Source organism: Molothrus ater, chromosome 5, assembly GCF_012460135.2.
Source record: "Molothrus ater isolate BHLD 08-10-18 breed brown headed cowbird chromosome 5, BPBGC_Mater_1.1, whole genome shotgun sequence".
In the NCBI taxonomy this organism is placed as follows: Eukaryota; Metazoa; Chordata; class Aves; order Passeriformes; family Icteridae; genus Molothrus; species Molothrus ater.
Window position 1 is genome coordinate 60328659 of NC_050482.2, and position 20702 is coordinate 60349360.

Sequence of the window (20702 nt, forward strand, 5' to 3'; positions counted from 1 at the left end):
CCAGAATTTTCATTTCTCACATCCCCAGCACATCCCATCCAAACCACCACATCCCATTAGCAGCAGGGGATGTTTGCTCTTCCTCCTCTGCTCCAATATACCAAGTATTGCTATGAGGGGTGACTTGTAATGCTCTCAGTTGCTCCCAAAGTGGTGCCATGAAGAAAGCAGAAAGAGTTTTCTAATTTTTTTCTATTACAGAAAGATTAAAATGGAGCCTGATAAAGATGGCTCTTTTTGGCACTGTGATCCTGGAACGTATTACTGTTAGATAATTAGACCATAAGTCTCCTCACAGCAAGTCTCCTGGCTTTACAGCCACCTGGATTGTTTGCTAAGCACCCAGAGCACTATTCATGCTTTAAGAACAAATTAATTATCATGAGTCAATTAGGAGTACCCTAGCCACACTAATGGGTAGACTGGATCATCAAGCAAACCTATTCAGAAACTTTATAAATAATATTCTTCCTGGAGTTAGCATAATATTATTTTACAAGCTTTTAATCTTGGTTTCCTTTCTAAGTTTACTTTAGCATGAAAAAAAGGCATTAAATCTCTGGCTGTTTTGTTAGAAGTTCATTGTTTATTTCAATTTTTTCTGTACCTACGTTAAAAGTTTGGCCGCTTGAGCTGCCTGCTAATGTTTGTGTCCCTGACTTGATTCTTCAAAGCTGAGCACTAATGATCAACAGAAAATAACAAAACAATGCTATTCAGCATGAATTTTTAGTAAAAAATAACATTTTCCAGGATTTATGAACTCAATGTTTGGAAATACTCTCCTGACCTTCCTACAACTCTCACGATTCTGAGTCAACTCCAGTCAATATGGCCTGAAAATAAATAATCTTTGTGTTCTTTAACTTTAGGTATTTGTAAAACATCTTTGTTTTTGTTTTGTTTTGTTTTGTTTTTTTTTTAATACAGTTGGATGAAAAAAATCATCAGTGGAAGAAATCACCCTGAGCTACCTGATTAGAGAACTGAGGAAGCCAACCTGAGAAGCACAGCATGAATAAATGTGGTGCCATATTTCATTGTCTCCCCAGAGAAAAACAAAACATTTTCTTTATATTTTAACAGTTATACCTGCTTTTCAACTGCTAGCTTGACTCAAGGACTGGAACCAGGCAAAAAAAGGGCAGGGATTCTGCAAATGAATTTGTAGCCATGATATTTTATGAAAAATCCTTTCCTTAGGATTTTTCTCCTGAGAAGCTGAGAGGCCTCAGGAACAAAATGTAGACAATGGTTATCTGCTGCTGTGGAATGCAACAGGTGGATCTGTGATTGGTCTCATGTGGTTGTTTCTAATTAATGGCCAATCACAGTCCAGCTGTCCGGACTGTCTCGGTCAGCCACAAGCCTTTGTTATCATTCTTTTTCTATTTTTAGCTAGCCTTCTGATGAAATCCTTTCTTCTATTCTTTTAGTATAGTTTTAATATAATATATATGGTAAAATACTAAATCAAGCCTTCTGAAACATGGAGTCAACATTCTCGTCTCTTCCCTCGTCCTGGGACTCCTGCGAACACCACCACATGAATTTACTCCAAAGTTATTTCCCCTGTGAGGGATTTAGTTGGGGGAGGAGGGTTCTGCTTTGTTTTTCTCTGGATGAGAATATTCTGAGCAGAAGTTGTTGATTTAGAGGGCACAATTCTGCTGCATAGCCATTGAAGGTCCTTAATCATAAGGGGTTTTTTATCTTAAAAGAATTGCACTAACAATAGAAATGACAAAACTGGTCTTTACAAAAGGATGCTCAGAGCTGTAGGCTGCTGTTTTCTGAGAAGAGATAGGCAGCAAAGAGAAAATAGAATGGTGCCTGCATTGTACAGTTCAGTCAGAGCTGGTCCATCTTTGCTTGGGGAGCCTCTTCTGATGCAGCATTTCTGCATTCCCCGTGGGGACACAGCACAAACATTGCATCTCTAGGGGACAGAATGAATTCTAATCAGGAGATAATCTGCCAGCAGGATATTAGTAGGAGAATTTCCTCTGGAAACAAAATTGTGTATGAACTCACTTCTAACCATGGGGACAAGGACATTTCATTATCACAGCCCTTTGCCCCCCTTCTATTCAGCCCCAAAGCCAGCAGGGCAACCCTTCTAGAGGATGCTAGAGAGACAAGGGGGTGAAGTTCTGCTTCTTCCTACCAGTAAAGCTCCCTTTTAGACAATGATGACAAACACATGCCAGGTTTAGAAACTACTTGTTTGCTTCCCCTGAACATCACAAAAATTCAATCCAGCAAAAGGTACTTTGTCACAGTCTCCAGTGCATTTGTGACAGATTTGCTTTGGAAATCACCTTTTGAAAGGACCTAGCTTTGCAGGTTTCCTTTAAGCCTCTGATCCAAAGGACCTGCCATCAAGGCAGACACCATAATTTTTATCCTATAGCCTCACTTATACCAGAGAGACAATGTTCCATGGGATGTCCAGTCTCTCACACATTTGCCTTGTTTTCTGTTAATGTCTACCTGACAGACAGCCAAAGATCCACAAAGATTTCACTGGGCTGCAGAGGGAATTTCAGGGTATTTTTTTCAATTAGGCTGCAGAGCACAGTGAGGCTCTGAACATAGGGCTGTGTGTGTAATCTTAGTTTAAGCATTTGACAGTGCATGTATTCACTCAGACAATGCAATTAGTAGCTTCTTTTGAAGATTTCCATGGGACCAGATCCTACTGGGCTGAATCTCTCACTAGACAGGTGGAGAAAAAGGCAGGTTGGGATCTCAACTACTGATTTTGAGAGGATGTTGCAGGAAAATGGCAATGATTACAGAGGAGAGAACAGTTCTCTTAAATCCAGGCAAAAGAATGACACAATGAGAAATATCAGGTGGTCATCAGGTGTTTGGGACAGCAGATAACTGCAAGGATTTGGATTCTTTTTCTGGCTGCATCATTGGGAAGATCCTTAGACAAGTCATTTCATTTATCTGACTCTCGATTTTATTCCATTTTTATTCTTTTCCCTGACACCTGTGGATGACAAGAATTACTGTAAAGCAAAGGCTAGAAGAGTCAAAAAACCAAAAACCAAAAAACAAAACAAAAAACCCCAAAACCCCCCAAAATACCAAACACAAAAAATAAAAAAACATGCACACACACAAAAAAAATTAAAAATTTGCCAGCTATTCCTGCAAGAAGCTCTTTCAGTAAGGCAGCCCAATGGTTTTTTGCTGGTTTTACCCCAACTGAAAGACTGGAGCGAGCAGAAATTCTGCATGGCCATACAGATATTTTCTTGGAGATAAACATTTAATCAATGGCCTCTTCACATACGTAATCATCAGGTGCCTTCCCAGGTATTTTACCTGATAGAAGAAATTATACGTGTGTTTTCACATAGCCATGGAAACCCCTTCAGGAGAACTGAGATTTCTTAGGAGGGAAGAGGGAAGAGGCTCTGGCTAGCTGCTCTGAACTGGAGACTGAGGCACAGCAAGCTTGAAACAATTTGTTTTTGTCACAGTGTACGTTTACCAGAACTGAAATTGCATGCTTATCTATCTCGCCTGTAAGTGCTTTTTTATCCATTGCCTTCCATACCTATGCAGAAAATAAATCTTAACATTGTCCCTGGTATCCATTATTTAATAGCATTTTACTGCTAAAGCTTATCCACTTGATTTCTCTATTTCCTCCCAGAAGCTTTTTTCTCCCACCTAAACACTGCTGGGAGTGAAACTGACTATAAAGGAGGAATAATTTTACAGTCTAAAGCATTAAACTAAAATGTTAAGCTAAGTCAAAACCAATGCTACAGTATCTATGCAAGAACCTGCAAAAAGTATTTTGAGCTACTTCTAAGTCCTAGAAAAAGTTTCTCAGCACTTGTGGAAATCCAGGCCATTTTTAAACAAATAAAGAAGAACTTTGTCCAGAGCAAAGAACAAAAATAACCTTCCTTGCCATCTTTCTGCTATGACTTGAAACCAAACCAAGAACTGTTTTGGTTGCCAGAAAATCTGGGATCCTGTTAGGTCTTGTATGCAAGTCAAGAGCCATGTCTTTGTTTTCTTTGGCTTCTAGGCAATTCCAAATATTGTCACTCCTGGTGCCCATTTCTATCTGATATGTTGTTGCTCATTCTGCGCAAGAAAAGCATCTCTGTGACTTGCAATGCGAAGATGCTGCACTTGCTGGTTGCTTTTTTCTTTTATTTTTGTCCTTGTTTATGAATTCCTTGCACTGGTTGATTTTCATGATGATGGTGTACTTATTTCTCAAACTAACTATACTGGTCAAAATGTAAATCACAGGAATTTAGAAAATGCTTCTCCATAATTTAAAGCATCTGATGCTCATGCAAACAGAGTTATTTTGTTTTCTTTTCCCCAGAAGAATATTGCATAAACTCTACAAATAAGTGGAAGTATTGCATTCCATGCTGCTTTTCTTTATCCATAAATGGGAGTTCTGTCTTGTCTCTTTACTGGTGAACTGGGAAGGAGAGGTGAAAAAACAGCTCCTAATGTGATCTTATGCAACATCAGAGCATGTTATGTGACTAATATTTTTTGAGTTTTCTCAGAAACACTCATCTTGAAGTAATGTTTAATTATTTGTTTGTAATTGCTCATTTTCTTTTACTGCTCTTTGGTATTCCTTCTGAAAAAAAAGACAAAATTCCCAGATCACACAGTGCTGGAGAAAACACTCTGACACGGTCACATATTTTCATCAATTTAGTCTCAGTAAATGTATAATTGGGTGAATTGAAAGGATAGAGAGGAAAAAAAATTAAAGAATGTTCTTAAACCAGGACTTTGGTTATAGAACAATTTCATAGTAAACATTTGGGCATACTTAGATCTCAATAGCAAACAATTTCTATCTGATTTTATCTTGAGATCTGGTATCAATTACTTATAATCAATAATATATAAAGAGGAAACACTTTTGCCATTATCTGTTGTTGTCTCAGGCATTTGTATAGTTAATAAAATGGTGCAGTATAACTTTATAAATCTCAGCTATGACATTTTTGTTACTTGATCTCAGCTCTCAGGCTCTTTATTTAAATAATAAACCCCAGAAAAAGAATGCTGCTTAGTTAAAACTTGAAAATAAAACAAAAGAGAAGGAATGAAAACAGAGAGTACTCTTAGAATATCAAATGTCTTTTTGGTGAAAAACGTGTTGCATTTTTTTATTTTCTCATTTCCTTCAGGTTGGTGAGTAACAATGCAAATTATGAAATTCCACAGGCACGTATTTAGCTCATTTTAGAGATAAGAACACTTAGAAACAGGGCGAATGCCAATTTAAATGATCATACTGCTTCCATGAGCCTGTGGAGTCTCCATGTTTCAATGCCTCTATGTTTTGATTACTGCTGTAAAAAGTACAATAAGACTTATTATCCCCTGGGTATCTTCCCAGTTTCTAATTCCAAGTGGATGGTTTACATCCAGAAGCTTGATGTTTTACATGTCTCTAAAAACACTGAGGTTTAACAATATTTATTACAGCAATTTTGGATACTCTTAGCTTCATGGACTTATTCAGCCTTTCTGGTGCACTGTGAATCTCGTGGAATTAGTATTACTGCATGTCACTAAGTTCCTTAGATGAATCCTGACAGACTGAGAAGCACTATATTAATTTTGTGTTTTTATTTTGTTTGTTGATGCTGATGGCCCCAATATGACTCATTGTTTTCCCGGATGAATAATTTAAAAGAGGTAGAAAAGCAGATTTGTATGTATTTTCCTGAAGACTCAAAAAACAATTCAGGACAATTTCAACCAGCTGGCAAAAGGAGGGAATCTAAAATGCTCAGTGTCTCTTCTGAAACACATTGTAGCCCTGCTATGAAGCACCTGCCTGGCCTGGCATCTCTATGGTTTCCTAACAACCTTTTAACTAATAACCACATGTCTGAAGATAAAACAAGACCTGAAAGGATGCACCACCTCTTTTTCAAATATCTCCTCATCCAGACTGCTGACTGCAGGGGTCTGCAGCCACCAGCCTGACAGAGAGACCTCCTCACTCCCTCCCCTAGAACAGGGAATTGTACATACCTGAGGAGTTTTAATTATCAGATCTGAGCTCACATTAACAGCACTATTCATCCATTTTCATTTGTTGTGTCACACCATTTCAGAAGACACCACAGTCACCAAGTTTTTTAGTCAGATGTTAATTTTTCTTAAGTGCACTTCAAAAACCTCAATGAAATGCTATAGCAAAAGTGCCAGAAATATTCTGTGACTGATAGATAAGCTTACAGATCCAGACATGAGATCTGAAATTCCCTTTGAAAGGGGCTGGGCTCCTATGGCATTCACATTCTCCGAAAAAATCCCTTCACCCAGAATTTTTCTCCTGGGAAGCTGAGAAGCCTCAGAGAAAGGAAAACAATTCTTATCTCATTTGCTTCTCCTGTGTTGTGCTCATGCGGAATGTGTTTGGAGATTGTTTACCACAGGTGATTGTTTGATTAAACTCTCGTGTGAGTTGTTTTGACTCATTGGCCAATCAGGGCCAAACTGTGTCGAGTCTCTGGAGAAAGTAATGAGTTTTTATTATTATCTTTTTAGCCTTCTGTAAGCATCCTTTCTGAATTCTTTGGTATAGTATAGTATTTTTAAATATAAAATAGTATAATAAAGTAATAAATTAGCCTTCTGAGAACATGGAGCCAGATGCATCATTCCTGCCTTCATAGGGGCATACCTGCACATACAATAGGCTCCAAACCTGTTAGTTGGTGTTTTTATTTTGACCTGCTGCAGCTGCTGTCATGCAGGATTCTTACTGAAAAGAAGTAACTGCACATAATAAACTCAAGCACCAGCCCTTAGATAGTCACAGGACTGAAATAAAGAAGCATTTGGGCCAGCTTGGAAGACTGAGCTGCTGCAGTATTCCGTTCACTGACATTGATGTAGCATGTCCTTTTAGACTGAAATATTTGGTTTTCACTGTACATTTGTGCTGCTTTTGGCTGGGATAGAGTCAGTTTTCTCCATAGTAGGTGGTACAGGGCTGTGGTTTGGATTTGTGCTGGGAATGGTGTCAATAATTCAGGCATATTTTCATTGCTGCTGAGCAGAGCTTGCAATGTGTCAAAGCCTTTTCTGCCTCACCCCACACCACCAGCAAGTGAGCTGGAGCTGTACAAGGAGTTGGGAGAGGACACAGTGGGACAGCTGACCCGAATTGGCCAAAAGGACATTGCAGACCATAAGAGATCATGCTCAGCAGATAGAGCTGGGGAGGAAAGAGAAAGTAGGAGCATGTTTGCAGTGATGGAGTTTGTCTTCCCCAGTCTGTTATGAATGATGGACTCCTGCTTTCCTGAGGATGGCTGAACTGCTGCCTGCCCATGGGAAGTGGTGAATGAATTCCTTGTTTGGCACAATAAGAGTGTGGGAGGTCACACCAAGCCCCAGGCTGTGCTGGTGTGACTGTCACACCCCTTGCCATGCTGCTCCTTCAGGAACCACAGCTGCCTGTGGCCAGACCTGCCTGGGCAATAGCTGAGCTCCTGGGCTTCCAATTGTCCCTCTGCAGTTTTTGTCACCTCCTGCCAGGAGTTGGGGCTTCCAATTGTCCCTCTGCAGTTTTTGTCACCTCCTGCCAGGAGTTGGGGCTGGCCCTGGCTGAGTGCTTTGCGTCCCGCACAAATTGAGGGACAGCCACTCACGTGTGGGTGACAGATGGCCTCTGGCAAGTCCAAAGGGATTTCTCAGCAGCTTTCCAGTATCAAAAAGATGATTTTTTTTTTCTTTGAATTCTTATATTTTTGAGATAAAAAGTAGACAGAAGGAGAACTGGGCTTCAGACCAGTAGAATGTTGCAATTTGCTTTGCCTCACAGGGTTTATTTAAGCAGGGAAACTGATGATCATTCTTCACCATCAGCTTGTTAGTAAAGTTGGGTTTGTTGCTGAAGACATTAATACTTGGTTAAATCCAAGCTGACTGTTCCTCCATGCAGATTAATTGCATTGTGAATTTTGTCTGGAGTGACTTCACAGGATACAATCATGCTATGGATATGGCCTTGACAATATTAGCTTGCTTTCTTGTTTTTCCAAAGGGATTCAGAATCCATCTGGTGTTTTCTGAACTCTGATATCCTTTTTAGATCTTTATGTAGTAAGTGCTCTTTTTAAGGATGTTAATTACACTAAAGCAACTCAATGTGTTGCACCAGCTGCTGGAAAAATTACAAAGTTCCACAAAAAAGTAGTGACTTCAGTTGGATTCTGTTTTACATATCTTCTTGATGTGGGGAACCTTCTAAGTTGTGATTTGGTACCTTGGTATGCTTTGAAAAGCAACATTAGATACACCAGTATTCCACAACCAGTATTTCTCTCCCTTTTAAAATTAGATTTTGGAAGAAGCTCGATGCTCTTGCTCATCCATTATTCTTCTGCTGTGAAACAAACTTTCATGTCAGAAGTGAATTCCAGTGACAAGTTTTCTGGATAGTTTGACCTGCAGTAACCTCTCTTGTCTTCTCAATACTAAACCTGTTGCAGTGTTAAGAAAATACAAATCCATTTTTGAGGTGACTGTTGGAGATTCTGCCACACAGATATGAAGTGTAATCATAAAGAAATGGAATATACAAGAGAGACTTGTGACGGAGGCTTAACTCAGGAGTATGAGAGCATTTATCATTGACCTCTTAAAGGAGGAGAGAATCTGAGATCACAATCTTTGCTAGCAGAAATGTCCCTAACACTGGAAATTTGATGCACATCCCTGCAAAGCAAAAAATATACTGATTTTGTTGTCTCTTTTTCACTGTTGATGACAGGAGCATACTAGTTTTATACTGGTTTAATTTCATTACACTGTCTATAAACTGTAAGGTAATGACATTTACAATATTAACATTTACAATATTAGCCACATATGTGGCTTTGGAGAAATTTTATATAACAATTAATTATTTTTTCTTATATATTTTGCACAGTTGTGAAAAGGACTATTGGAGTTTTACCCCAGCTGGCAGCAAAGCCCCACACAGCCACTGGCTCATTGCTGGTGGGAGGAGAGAATTGGAAGAGTAAAAGCAAGATAACTTATGGGCTGGGATAAAGAGTTTAACAGGTAAAGTAAAAGCTCCATCACTCCAAACATCCCCCTACTTTCTCTTTCCTCCCCAGCTCTATATGCTGAGCATGATCTCTTATGGTCTGCAATGTCCTTTTGGCCAATTGGGGTCAGCTGTCCCACTGTGTCCTCTCCCAACTCCTTGTGCAGCTCCAGCCCACTTGCTGGTGGTGTGGGGTGAGGCAGAAAAGGCTTTGACACATTGCAAGCTCTGCTCAGCAGCAATGAAAATATGCCTGAATTATTGACACCATTCCCAGCACAAATCCAAACCACAGCCCTGTACCACCTACTATGGAGAAAACTGACTCTATCCCAGCCAAAAGCAGCACAAATGTACAGTGAAAACCAAATATTTCAGTCTAAAAGAACATGCTACATCAATGTCAGTGAATGGAAATAATTCTGTAGAGGAGGATAGACCATACCAGGAAAAAAAAAAAGCTCTGATTTAATGTTATATTGAAAATAGAAAAATTCAAGTTCAGCTGGGATTCAAGCTCCTGATGATTAACAAAATCTACTTGTGGATGGACTGATGGACTCACCCAACAAAATGAATGCATTTTCTTGAAGCACATTTTCTGAAGGGCCATCTAGGATTAGGCTGAAGCTGTGATTGAGTCAAACAAGCAGTAAGTAAACCTGAGTTATTTGGTTTACAACCAAACCAAACAAAAGCCCCAATCCAGAAAATGATTCTGTTTCAGAAAATCTTGCTTTCCTTAAATAATTCTGTAAGGAAATCTGCTTTCCCTCACAAGAAAAAACGTAATGGTCTTCCCACTACTTTTTTTTACTGTATCAAAACTTCATTAGCCAAACTCCATTCACTTTTCACATCTAATTTCGGTTTATCAATGACAAGGTACTAAGCATAAAATCAGACTACCTAATGAAGCAAACAAATCAGATTTTATACTCAAAGAATATGGTGAAATAGCCAGAGCCATCCAGACTGATGTGTACATACTGCTCTAAAACTAAAATAAACAGAGTGTATTGCATTCTCCCTCTCACCAACAAAACCTGCTGTCCTGAATGAAGGAGTGAAAGCCACAAATGTTTACTAGGAAATAGGCATCAGGGTTAAATTGACAGACTATGCTTATCACAGTTTGAATATATCCAGATTTAATTATCAGAGACCCACATCAAGGCATTGTTTGAATACATTGATTTCTGTCATAAATAACCCTCATCAGTCCTATAATTTGATGAAAAAGGGTAGCTCACTGAGTAAATTCTTATAGTGATTATGGAAGGAGAGAAGAATACCTTCAAATGAATGTACTGCTGTATTTGCAACATGTTCATTAAAGAAGGACAAAATAATCCCACATAAGACATTTTGTGGTTTTTGATGCAAGCTGTATCATCTGGGGCCACACAAAACTCAGAAGGGTTGTAAGAGAGGTACAGAAATTTAACTAAAAAATCAAAGGAAAAAGGGAAAAAAGAAAAAAAAATCAGCTTAATATTCTTTGCTGTATTCAATGTTGGAGTGCCTTTCAACAGCCAGGCTCCTGTAATCACCCAGATCTGTGAGCATTTTGTGCTCCAGCTCAGTCCTGTTTTAAGAAACTGCATTTTGCTGCACAACCACTTCAGACCATTAGTTCTTGCTTCTTCTTATTAAAATAACATCACTCTCTGGGGAATAAACAGACCTGTGCTTTCATTGTTAAAAGGAACTTTGATTGCTGAAGTTACAGGGCTGGGCTGGGAGCTCCTAATCCCAGAGTCTGTCTGCGAGGGACGGGAGGGCAGCAAACCCATCCCAGGTATTAGGAGGATGATGGCTGAGCTTCCTCAGAGCCAATTGTTTTGCTGTAGAGTCCAGTTCTGTTTACCTTGGCCCTTACCATAACCATAAAGGATTTGTGAATTCTCCTTCTCAGTACTCAGTGATCAGAAAATAAAAAGTAAGTCCATGATGGATTAGAACTGAATAAAAATAAGTCCAAAATCAATACAAGTAGAATTTGATTTCTACCCTTTTGACCATGGAAACCTTCCAGGTACCTTGGCATCGCTAGTACAAATTAACACATTACATTTTCCTGCTCATACTGAAACAACAAAATGGCAAAATAGGCTTGTAGTGTGAAAGTATTTAAAGAACTTCTAGAAGATAATATAAAGATAATACAAGTGTTAAAATGAAGAAAAAATATTTAATTTTATCCATTGGTGGCTTTTCTATACAATGCAACCCTGCAGACAAGCAATTGAACACCACAATTGGGAAATACAGAATTCCTTCCATTGCTATTCAAATGCTACCCTAACACATACAACAAAAAAAGAAGCCTCTTACTAAGAACAATGATGGGGTTTATTTTCTTCTTATTTGATCCAGGTGGTCCAAAAGTAGGGGCTGATGGTGGGGAATGCTGTTAACAACCTTATTCTGGAATGGGCATGGAGGCATGAAACCATCCAAATATTGCTGCTCCAGGATCTCCCATATCTATCCCTTGAGTTACACTGTGTTTCTTGTACTTGGTCTCTGCTTCTGCTTCAGACATCACTTCCCAAGCACTGGATCCCAATTTATCATGCAATTTACCAGAACTGGATTGCCACTTCCATCATGGTTCTCTGGCACTCCTGAGGAAGTGTGCTCACTTGAAAAATGGGAATATTACTTGGCACTGTCATCAGACCTGATTGAGCTGGGCCAGTCTGAGAGGCCAAATTCATATGAACAGATCAGTGAAGGTAAATAAACCTTGAGAAAACATCTTGTAAGTAACCAAGCAGACAAATGTGATAACGGCTGCTGTGAGAAAAGGTCTAGAGGACTCCTTCCCAATTCATCTCTCTTAAGAAAAAACAAGAGTGACAAAGCATTTTAACAAGAGGATCAAGCATCTTGACAAAAGGTGGTGTCTGAGTTTTGCTATTGAGGGTTTAAAAGACAGCTTTAAATCATTGTTAAATTATCTTTTATCTTCCCTTATCTGTCATAAACAGACAAACCTGGAGTCCAGCGTTAACTGTGTGAACACTGCAACTGCTAAAAGGGAGTTAGGCTACTACTCTAGGGAATTATGCAGTTCGAAATCAAGTTCCTAAGACATGGTTTGAGCACTCGTCATTAAGAAAATTCCACAACACACATAGGTTGAAAGGAATAGGATGTCTTTCAACACATGGAAGTATCTCTTGCCTGCAACAGAGATTACTGAAGAAAATTTATTTTATGAAATGAAAAAATTCTAGAAATCAAAGCAAAATCAACCTGATACTTGACATTCCAGAGGAAGCCAATTTACATTGATAATTACATCTGCTGTCCATTTGGCATCACTCAACTGTTATCCTCAGTTCTGGATCCACTGGAGCTGGCCAGACACTCCAAAAAACCAGCAATGGAAACTGGTTTGTTGGAATGACCAACGTAAGGAAAAATATCATTTGTGTTCTGCAGACAATCACAGTTCTTGAACCCCAGTCTACATTGTTTAGCATTATTTACTATTGGTAGTGATATCAGAGGCTATGCCAGCCCTAAAGTGTGGGAGGCTGTGTGAAGTGTTGGGGCTTTATTTTGGAATTACGCCATTTTGGGAAGTGGGAAATGGAAATGTTTGCTCTTTGGCTGTGGTGAGCATCCCGTATAGAGCAGCATGGTCTAGTCTCTGCCTAGAAGCTGCTGCTGCAGTGTGTGTTTATCCTGTGATTCCAGTGGGTATCCAGTGTCACTGAAGCACATGTCCTGTGGGGAAGGCTGGGGGAACTGAGATCATTAGAGTGGAGAAAGGAAATTTTTGGGAAGAAGTGATAGCAGTCTGCCAGTAAACTCAATAACATAAAGAAAGAGAGAACAAAGCTCTTTGCTGAAATGCACAGAAAACCCAGAGAAAATGGTAATGAATTGACACAGTGTTAATTATGTTCAGATAAAATGAAAAAAAATTACCATGGGCATAATTAAGCATTGGAGCAAGGCTATGTGATTGTGGGACCTCTCTCCTTTGAGGTTTACAAGACCTGCCTCCATGAACCCACAAGTCACATAGTCTAAATTCAGCATTGACTCTGCTTTGAGCAGGGAGTTTGACTAGAAACCTCATGAGGTCCTTTCCAGCCTAAATGGTTCTATAATTCCATAAATAATTTGCCCAAGTTCCATTATGTTGTCAGAGGAGCTTTAAAAACCTTGAGAAAGGACACAAAAGCAGTTCTGCTGGAGAATTGGATATCAGAGAGTTATTTCCCTGGGGCTGGAGCCCATCTATACGTTGGTGTATTTTTCTTCTTGCCATGTTTTGATAGTTACTTCTAAGTCAGACACATATACTGTGAGGCTGAAGCTTATGGAACAGAAGCTGTGCTCAATTCTAGATAGAATTAAGATTTTGGTCTTGATTGTCTGCTTTGGGACTGCAAAATAGCATTGCTTATTAGAGCAGGTTGTGTTTGGTGAGTATAAATCTCTTTGAGAATAGTCTAGTTCAGATTGTGGAGGGATAAGGTCTTCAATTCAAGGCACACATTTGTGTCTTACAAAACATTCTTTATTCCTTTGGTTTTGTCTGACTGAAAGACACTCACATAAAGGCTAATGAGAGTCAGGATGAAGACACAAACTGCTTTCATTCTTTTTTTTTTTTTCTTTTCTAAGTCATTTGTTTGCATCATATTGTTTGTTGGTTTGTTTGGATTTTTTAAATTCTTCCTTTTATAACAAGGATTTAACAAGGCCATAGAGTTTCCAGTATTCTTCTTTGTAGCAGTTTTTAGGGTGATCAACATAGTTCCCTTCTCAGAGAATAAATCAGGCAGCTTTCCCACTTGAGTATGATACTCATGATGCTGCAGTGTTTGAAGTTGTTTCCAAGGATTGGGAAAAGTGCACTTGGTCATGCTGCAGCATAGTACACTTGTGACTCCAGAATTTCCCATTTGAAGAAATGATCACTTAGCCCAAGTGATGCACAAATGGAAAGGTTAGGTTAAATTATCTTCCTTTGGAAGAATTGATGAACTAGAATAGATAATTTTTCTGACTGTATTGTTCTTTTTGTTATGTAATTTCCTCAACAAAGAGATTTATTAAGCTTTTCATTTTGAAAACCAGGACTGATTTTAATGGTGATTTCAAGTGCAATTGGTTCTCTGGTTTTGCTTCTTGATTCTTTGGTCAAAATTTTAAGCTAATGTGCTGCCCAGTTTTTTTCCATCCAGATTTTCTTTTCTCTCTCCTATTTCCAGTTAACTTCTCAAGTGTGTCATATGGAGTTATTATTTATGAAATTGACAAATTTTCTGCACTTTTTATCTTTTATGTGATTTTATTCAGCTGGAAATAATGATTTGGAGTGCTACAGTGTCACAGCAAGCTTCATTTAAAGTTTTTATCACATCTCTCTATGTTATAAATATGACCAATCCCTCTTCTCTAGTATTTTTTTTAATTATTAGCATTGAGCCATTTTTACCAAACCCACTCTAATATCACTTTGCCTGCCTGAGCTACAGCAGCACTCTTAGACACGTTTTTTTCCAGTTTGATAAATCTTTGTTGAAAATTTATTCTGATGCATGCATTAACATTTTCTGCTTAGCACGAAATTCATGTGTTGATAAGCATTTTGGAATCAGTGATTTTCAGGGATCTCATCCTGAAATTGCAGCCTTGTCTCCAGCTACACATCTGAAATACTTGTTACAGGGCCAGTAGTTTCAGGTACAACCAGTAAGTGCAGATTAGCCACAAAAGTCTGGACCTTTTATGTTATCATCAATACTTAAATAAGATCCATCTCAACTATGGGATGTACAGGCTGTGCTTACTATGCTAAAAGTGGACTAAACACTCATACAGTGGAGGACAAGAAGGATGGAGGTTCTTCCCTGCTTTCTCCTTTAATGACAATGCTGACAGATTTCATAGACACAATGCAAGTTACTCTATTTATTCTGGGGGCACTGCCAACAGCTAAGGTTAGGATGAAGCTCATTCTTCTATGAGTTCATGTATTCATATCTTCATACAGAAAGCATTCATTCTTCCTAATGCTCAAAGACTGCTGATTCTGACTGAAAAATGAAATAGTATCTTCCCAATCCCTTGCATGAACTGAATTTATACTTTTCTTGCTCGCTAGTACTTCCTTTTGGTTTCATAGGCAGCACATCTGTGCTGATTCTTACTGGATTTCATGAAGTGATTGAAAGCTGCCTCTAAGAACTGCACAAAGGACACAAAAAAATGTGACCTGCAAACATTTAAAGAGTCAGCTCTCCACAAGAGGGAAGACTCAGGCAAATGGCAGAGGAGGGGCCTTCTCATATTGGAAAACAGCTACAGAGACCTTCAGAAGAAAAACATCTGATTTGATAGGAAAGTGGACACAGATGTACAGAAAATACATGTTCTTGGGAGAGATCAAATATTGGTGGACAGAAGCAAAACCCAAGGGCAGACATTTCAAGAGGAAGCACTGGGAGAGAGATAACACAAAAAAGATACAGAGCTTAAGACCCATACTAACCAATAGCTCACCCCTCCAGGGTATAGCAAGGGAAATTTATCACTATGGATAACAATCAGGACAAAGATGGTTATCAAAAAACATCCATTTAGGGACAGCCTACATGCTCAGAACTCAGGCTGCTGAGGAGGAAGGTGCATAAAGGACATAGGTTTTCATTTCTACTGCTTCACCTTATTGGGGGGGGGAGGGGGGAGAAGAAAGAAAATTAAATGTGTAGGGGGAAAACAATTAAAAAATACAAAAAGAAGCAGAGATTTATTATCCCAGTGAGGAATAATGAAGCCTCTTCCTGGCATATGAACCCCTAGGATGAGATTTGTTGCTGCCACGTACAGCACAACCAGTTGCAGCCCAGAGGCTCATTTGAGGTATAGATGAGCAAAGGAAACAGCACATTACACTGTTTGACAGCTGCTCATCCTTGAGGCAGATGTGGCTTGGGGTAGTGCTGCCTGAAACATCCTCCCAGTTACATCTTTTTATTTTTAGCAGTGCAAGACAGTTCACTTTATCATTTTAATCAAAGAGAACAGGCTGCTATGAGCAAGGGAATGCTTTCATCTAAGCCATTGATCACTTCATAAAATTGGCAGCATCTTTTCAGCCTCTCAGTCACTTCAGATTCCCCTTCTGACCCCCAAACATATGACATGAAACCAAGCAAGTTTTTAACTGTAAGATGATAAACTTATTCATATGCTAGGAGTATTTAATTGCTTTTTCCTCTTTCAAAGCTGTTGGATTTCTATTTTTTTTTTTTGTAAGGTGTTGATTCTTGGTGGGCTACTGAGGGTCTGCTCTAACAGTAGGACCAACTGTCAAGCGGCACTAGGTGACCCTGAAATTAAGCTATACTGTCTTCAACTTAATAGTAGATGTTCCCACACACACACACACCCCAGTGAAAAAATGCTTATGGAAAAGTTCTTCCCTGAAATATGATAAAGATCAAAAAGAATACAGGAATCTTTTTCCTCCTGGGTTTTCAAACCCAGCCCAACAGCCTCCTGGAAGAAAGCTCTACTCAAATAACTTCAGATTTGTACGCATGCTTGCTTTTACTAGAGCTTTTAACATGCATGATGGAGCAATCAGACTTGAAACTCAATAGAAACATCTGATGCCTCACTGCTGTACCTTGGGCAAAGAGAGAGAATTTCCGTGTTTGGAATTCTCCTCTTGTAATAAATGAAAGCACTAAAATTGAAGGACTGCAGGTTCAAAAGAAAATGTGGAAATGAATTATCAATCAGGAATCTGAGAGCATTAGATAAAAGCAATAACAATCTCACAGAAGCCAGGGGCTTGAGAGAAAGAGCTATTTGAAAGCACACAGTTGCAAACATTGCAATGCTGTGTCAGACAGAAATATTTTCTTTTCTTTTTTTAATTTTTTTTCCTCAAGAGATTTCTACAGGAAGATAGGCAGTGATATCCATCAGCTTTAGCACAAAGCTAGGAAAAATTTCTTACAAAAAGCAGAATTTCCCTACTATGGCTTTTCCCTAAAATACATTTGAAATGAAGTAATTTAGCAAGGCAAATGAATGCAAAGATAAAAATGCCTGCCAGGAGTAGTAGATCTAGAGACACAAGTTCTGACCCCACTTTTATACAGAAGAGTTCCAAGAACAAAGCACCTTCCCATGACACAGTTATTCTTCAGGCAGGGAGAATTTCTGTTCTTCTAATGAAATATCTGTATGTCTTTTGTTTAAGACATTTTCTGTCCTTTGCTCCCAGGGGAAAAGGAGCTAAAAAACTTTCTCTTTTCCTAAGCCTAGCTCAAGTTACTATTGATGCCTTTCAAACCAAGAACTTCTGAGGTGTCTAAAATTACCTCTGAAGCACAATTAACTTTCCTCTAGGATGACTGGACTGCTCCCAGAACTCAATGCTAGCACTGTTTTAAGGCTTTGGACTAACTAGACAGAAATAAGGGAGACATCTCCCTCTCCAAAGGAGAGAACCTGACTGCTGAATAAATCTGCCTGCCAAGTGCTCAGTACCTTGCCCTAACCTTTTTAGTCTTCAGCTACAGAGACTAGTGTTGCCTTTTAAATAAGAACTACACTTGCATCTCCTCCTCCCTCTTTCTGAAAACTCTGCTGTATAAGGCTTCTTGGAAAAAAGCTCCAGCAGACAGGAATGTTTCCCCCTCATCTGGTAGCCTGTGCAGGAACTATTTCGTAAATGACATCTGACCCAGGCTTCAATGGCTGAGCATGAACCTGTAGTATCAGAGCTACTCCAGATGGAGAACTGTGCAATAGACAAACCCTTCCCACCTGGTTTGTTGAGTTTTTGCACACCAGTAGTGCAGCTAAACTGACAGCTGCATGAACTGTATGAAACCTGGACCACACACAAGACAGTAACCTTAAGAAACGAATAACTGGGCCTTTGCCACAGCTTTAATTTATTGCAAGGTGGAAAGGTCCTATTCTAACCTGTGCTTCCAATTTTAATCTGAAATACTGATCTTACTTCAGAGGAGCCTGTGGGTTAAGGGCAGTCACCAAAGAAATGAGAAGCATGAAGAGAAAAAAGACTTAAAAACATGGGCCACTGAAGAGCAGAAGAGGTAAAACACTTTCTTGTGCAGACAGTTGTTAACAAGAGGAATGCATGCATTGCCCAGGGGAAGACACAATTCCCAGTATTATTTCCAGCTGTTAAGACAAACCAGTAGTAGAAGTAGCAGTAGTACCACTAGTAGTAGTGGTCTCTAGATTGATGTTTTCCTTTTACCTGAACATAAAAGTTCTCTGGTCACCTGTGCTATCTTTTATCCAAGCACACATGATTTTTTTTCACATGCCATTGACTTCACTGGCTTGGGGAACCAAGCATCTTGGCCATTTCAACACACCATAATTGCAGCAGGGGTTTTTCAGGCAAGTATAAGACATGAAGGATGAAAGATCTGAGAGATACTGCCAGCTCTCTTGCTCAGTCTTTTGAGAAATAACCAGGTGAAATACACCTACACCTTCTTCAGTCCAGCAGGACATGACTTAGCAATAGGCTTGTGCATGGCATGAACCCAAAGATTCTGGTGATACTGACCCACATCCCTCTGTGGCACAGCTTCCCTCTCTAACAGGAGGCACCCACAGACCTGCAGGGCTCATTTTTGGACCACCCCAGCCTGTGGCAAGGTAGGGAAGGTCCTGAGCCAGTGTACAAAGGGAAAAGCAATTTCCCCACAAGGTGTTGCCAACAACCAACAGGAGAACTGAACTGATCCCACCTTTAAATCCTTATCTCCTGGAAGACCCATTTTGCTCTCTAATCTCTAAAGAGATGCAAGGTGCCCAAACTTTACTGAAAGAAAAAGCAGAAAGTAGGGCTAGAGAGTCTGCATGCACATGTATGGTCAGAAACTGGGGCCCCTGTTTCCCTAATCTTGTCAAAACTGAGGCAGGCTCCAGAATTCTGAGGAGAATTTCAGAGTAATGACAAATATAGTGACTTAATTCCAGGAGTAAAGAATGCTGTGAATTGTGCATTAGCTTTCAATGCAAGCTGCTTAGAAGAGATTTACCAGCCAAATCTGGTTTAGTCAGCTTTAGGTAATGTCCATTTAAAGTAGCCAGGGAGGAAGTAGCAAAGCAAATCTATGTTCAAAAAACAGGAGAACTTTCCACAGCTGTGGAAAGCAGCCAGGAAAAAAAATTCCAGCAAGGCTTAACCAGCAACACAATCTGCAGCCTCAGATGATTTGCTTTGGAAAGTGGAAGAGTCTGGATTTTCTAGTGATGCTGTATGTGCTCTTGTGTTCTCACTAGAACTTTCCAGGGTTATGTTTAAGCTGTGTTTAAGCACGGCACATTTTGTGCTTCTCAATGAGTGCTTTTCTGGCATGAGTGGCACAGGTACTTTGGGGGTTTGGTGATCTCAGATGGATGCAGGGGAAGGCTGTGGAGGTTTTGAAGAGGATGAGTTAAGTGATTACCTACTCATCTTTCAGAATGAGAGTTCTGATTTCCTGGTAATGTCACAGTGCTGGGGAGTGATGATCTAGTGCCATCTAGACCCACGACAAGGAGCAACCCAATCACTACACCCACCACACTCTTCACCTTCAGAGCTGGGTCATTTCACCAGCTCAGGCAAGGAGCATTTGCCCTGGGCAAAGCTGTGCTGAGTGCTCTTGATTACTTTCTGGCCATTCACGTATCTGGAAATAAACTCCATTAGAACATGCTCTGTTTTTCCTGCAGGGATTGAGGTGAGGCTTCCTGACCTCAGAGATCCCAATTTCTTTTCCAATTTAAAGGAAAACTGCAACTGAGCAAAAAAACCACTTTCCAAGTTTGTGCTAGTTTGTTGAGATATAGCAAGCCTAACTTCAACCTTCTGCTCCCAAGAGCTCCTCAAACACAATTAATCAAATCATGTCAGCCTCCACAGGATTTCCAAATTGTTGAAGCAAATGAGGTTCACAAGCATGTTGCATATTTCATTCCCCTCACACCATTTTTAAGCTGGTGCCTTCTGTACCTTGCAGTTCCATGGCTTTAACAAGTGCAGCCACATAAACAATATATTCAGTGATGATGTCACAAACTCAGCTCCTGCTGATGGTCTCAGGATGAAGAGCCATTTGAAAATCTTTTTCTTCATCATTTATGTAGGCTCTTCAGGAGTAGTGAAGAGAAATACTGCCAATAATATTATAGTAATATACTATTTCATACTCCATGCAATCAACTTCTTGCTTTTTACTGCCTTTCCAGCCTCCTGGAGCCAGAACTGTGAGGAAAGATCAGGGCACTCTCCCACCAGAAATTTTTCCTTGCTATATTATTTAGGAACAGGCAGAACACAGCATGGAACTGAATTAGGTTCTTGGTCTGGGAAGCCACAAAGGGCTCTCCTGTTTCTGCTGTACAGCATTCCTGTCCTGTGCCCCTAAGGAGAAGCCAGAAGGTGCCCCTCTGACAGACAGGTTGACAAGAGATTAAGGAAGAAATAATCCTTTTTTTAGAACTGAAGCTGCAATGTTCTGTATTCTGGAGATCAAGGAAGAGACAGCAACAGTAATGACAAATTAAATCATGCTGAGAGATCCAAAAGCAATTT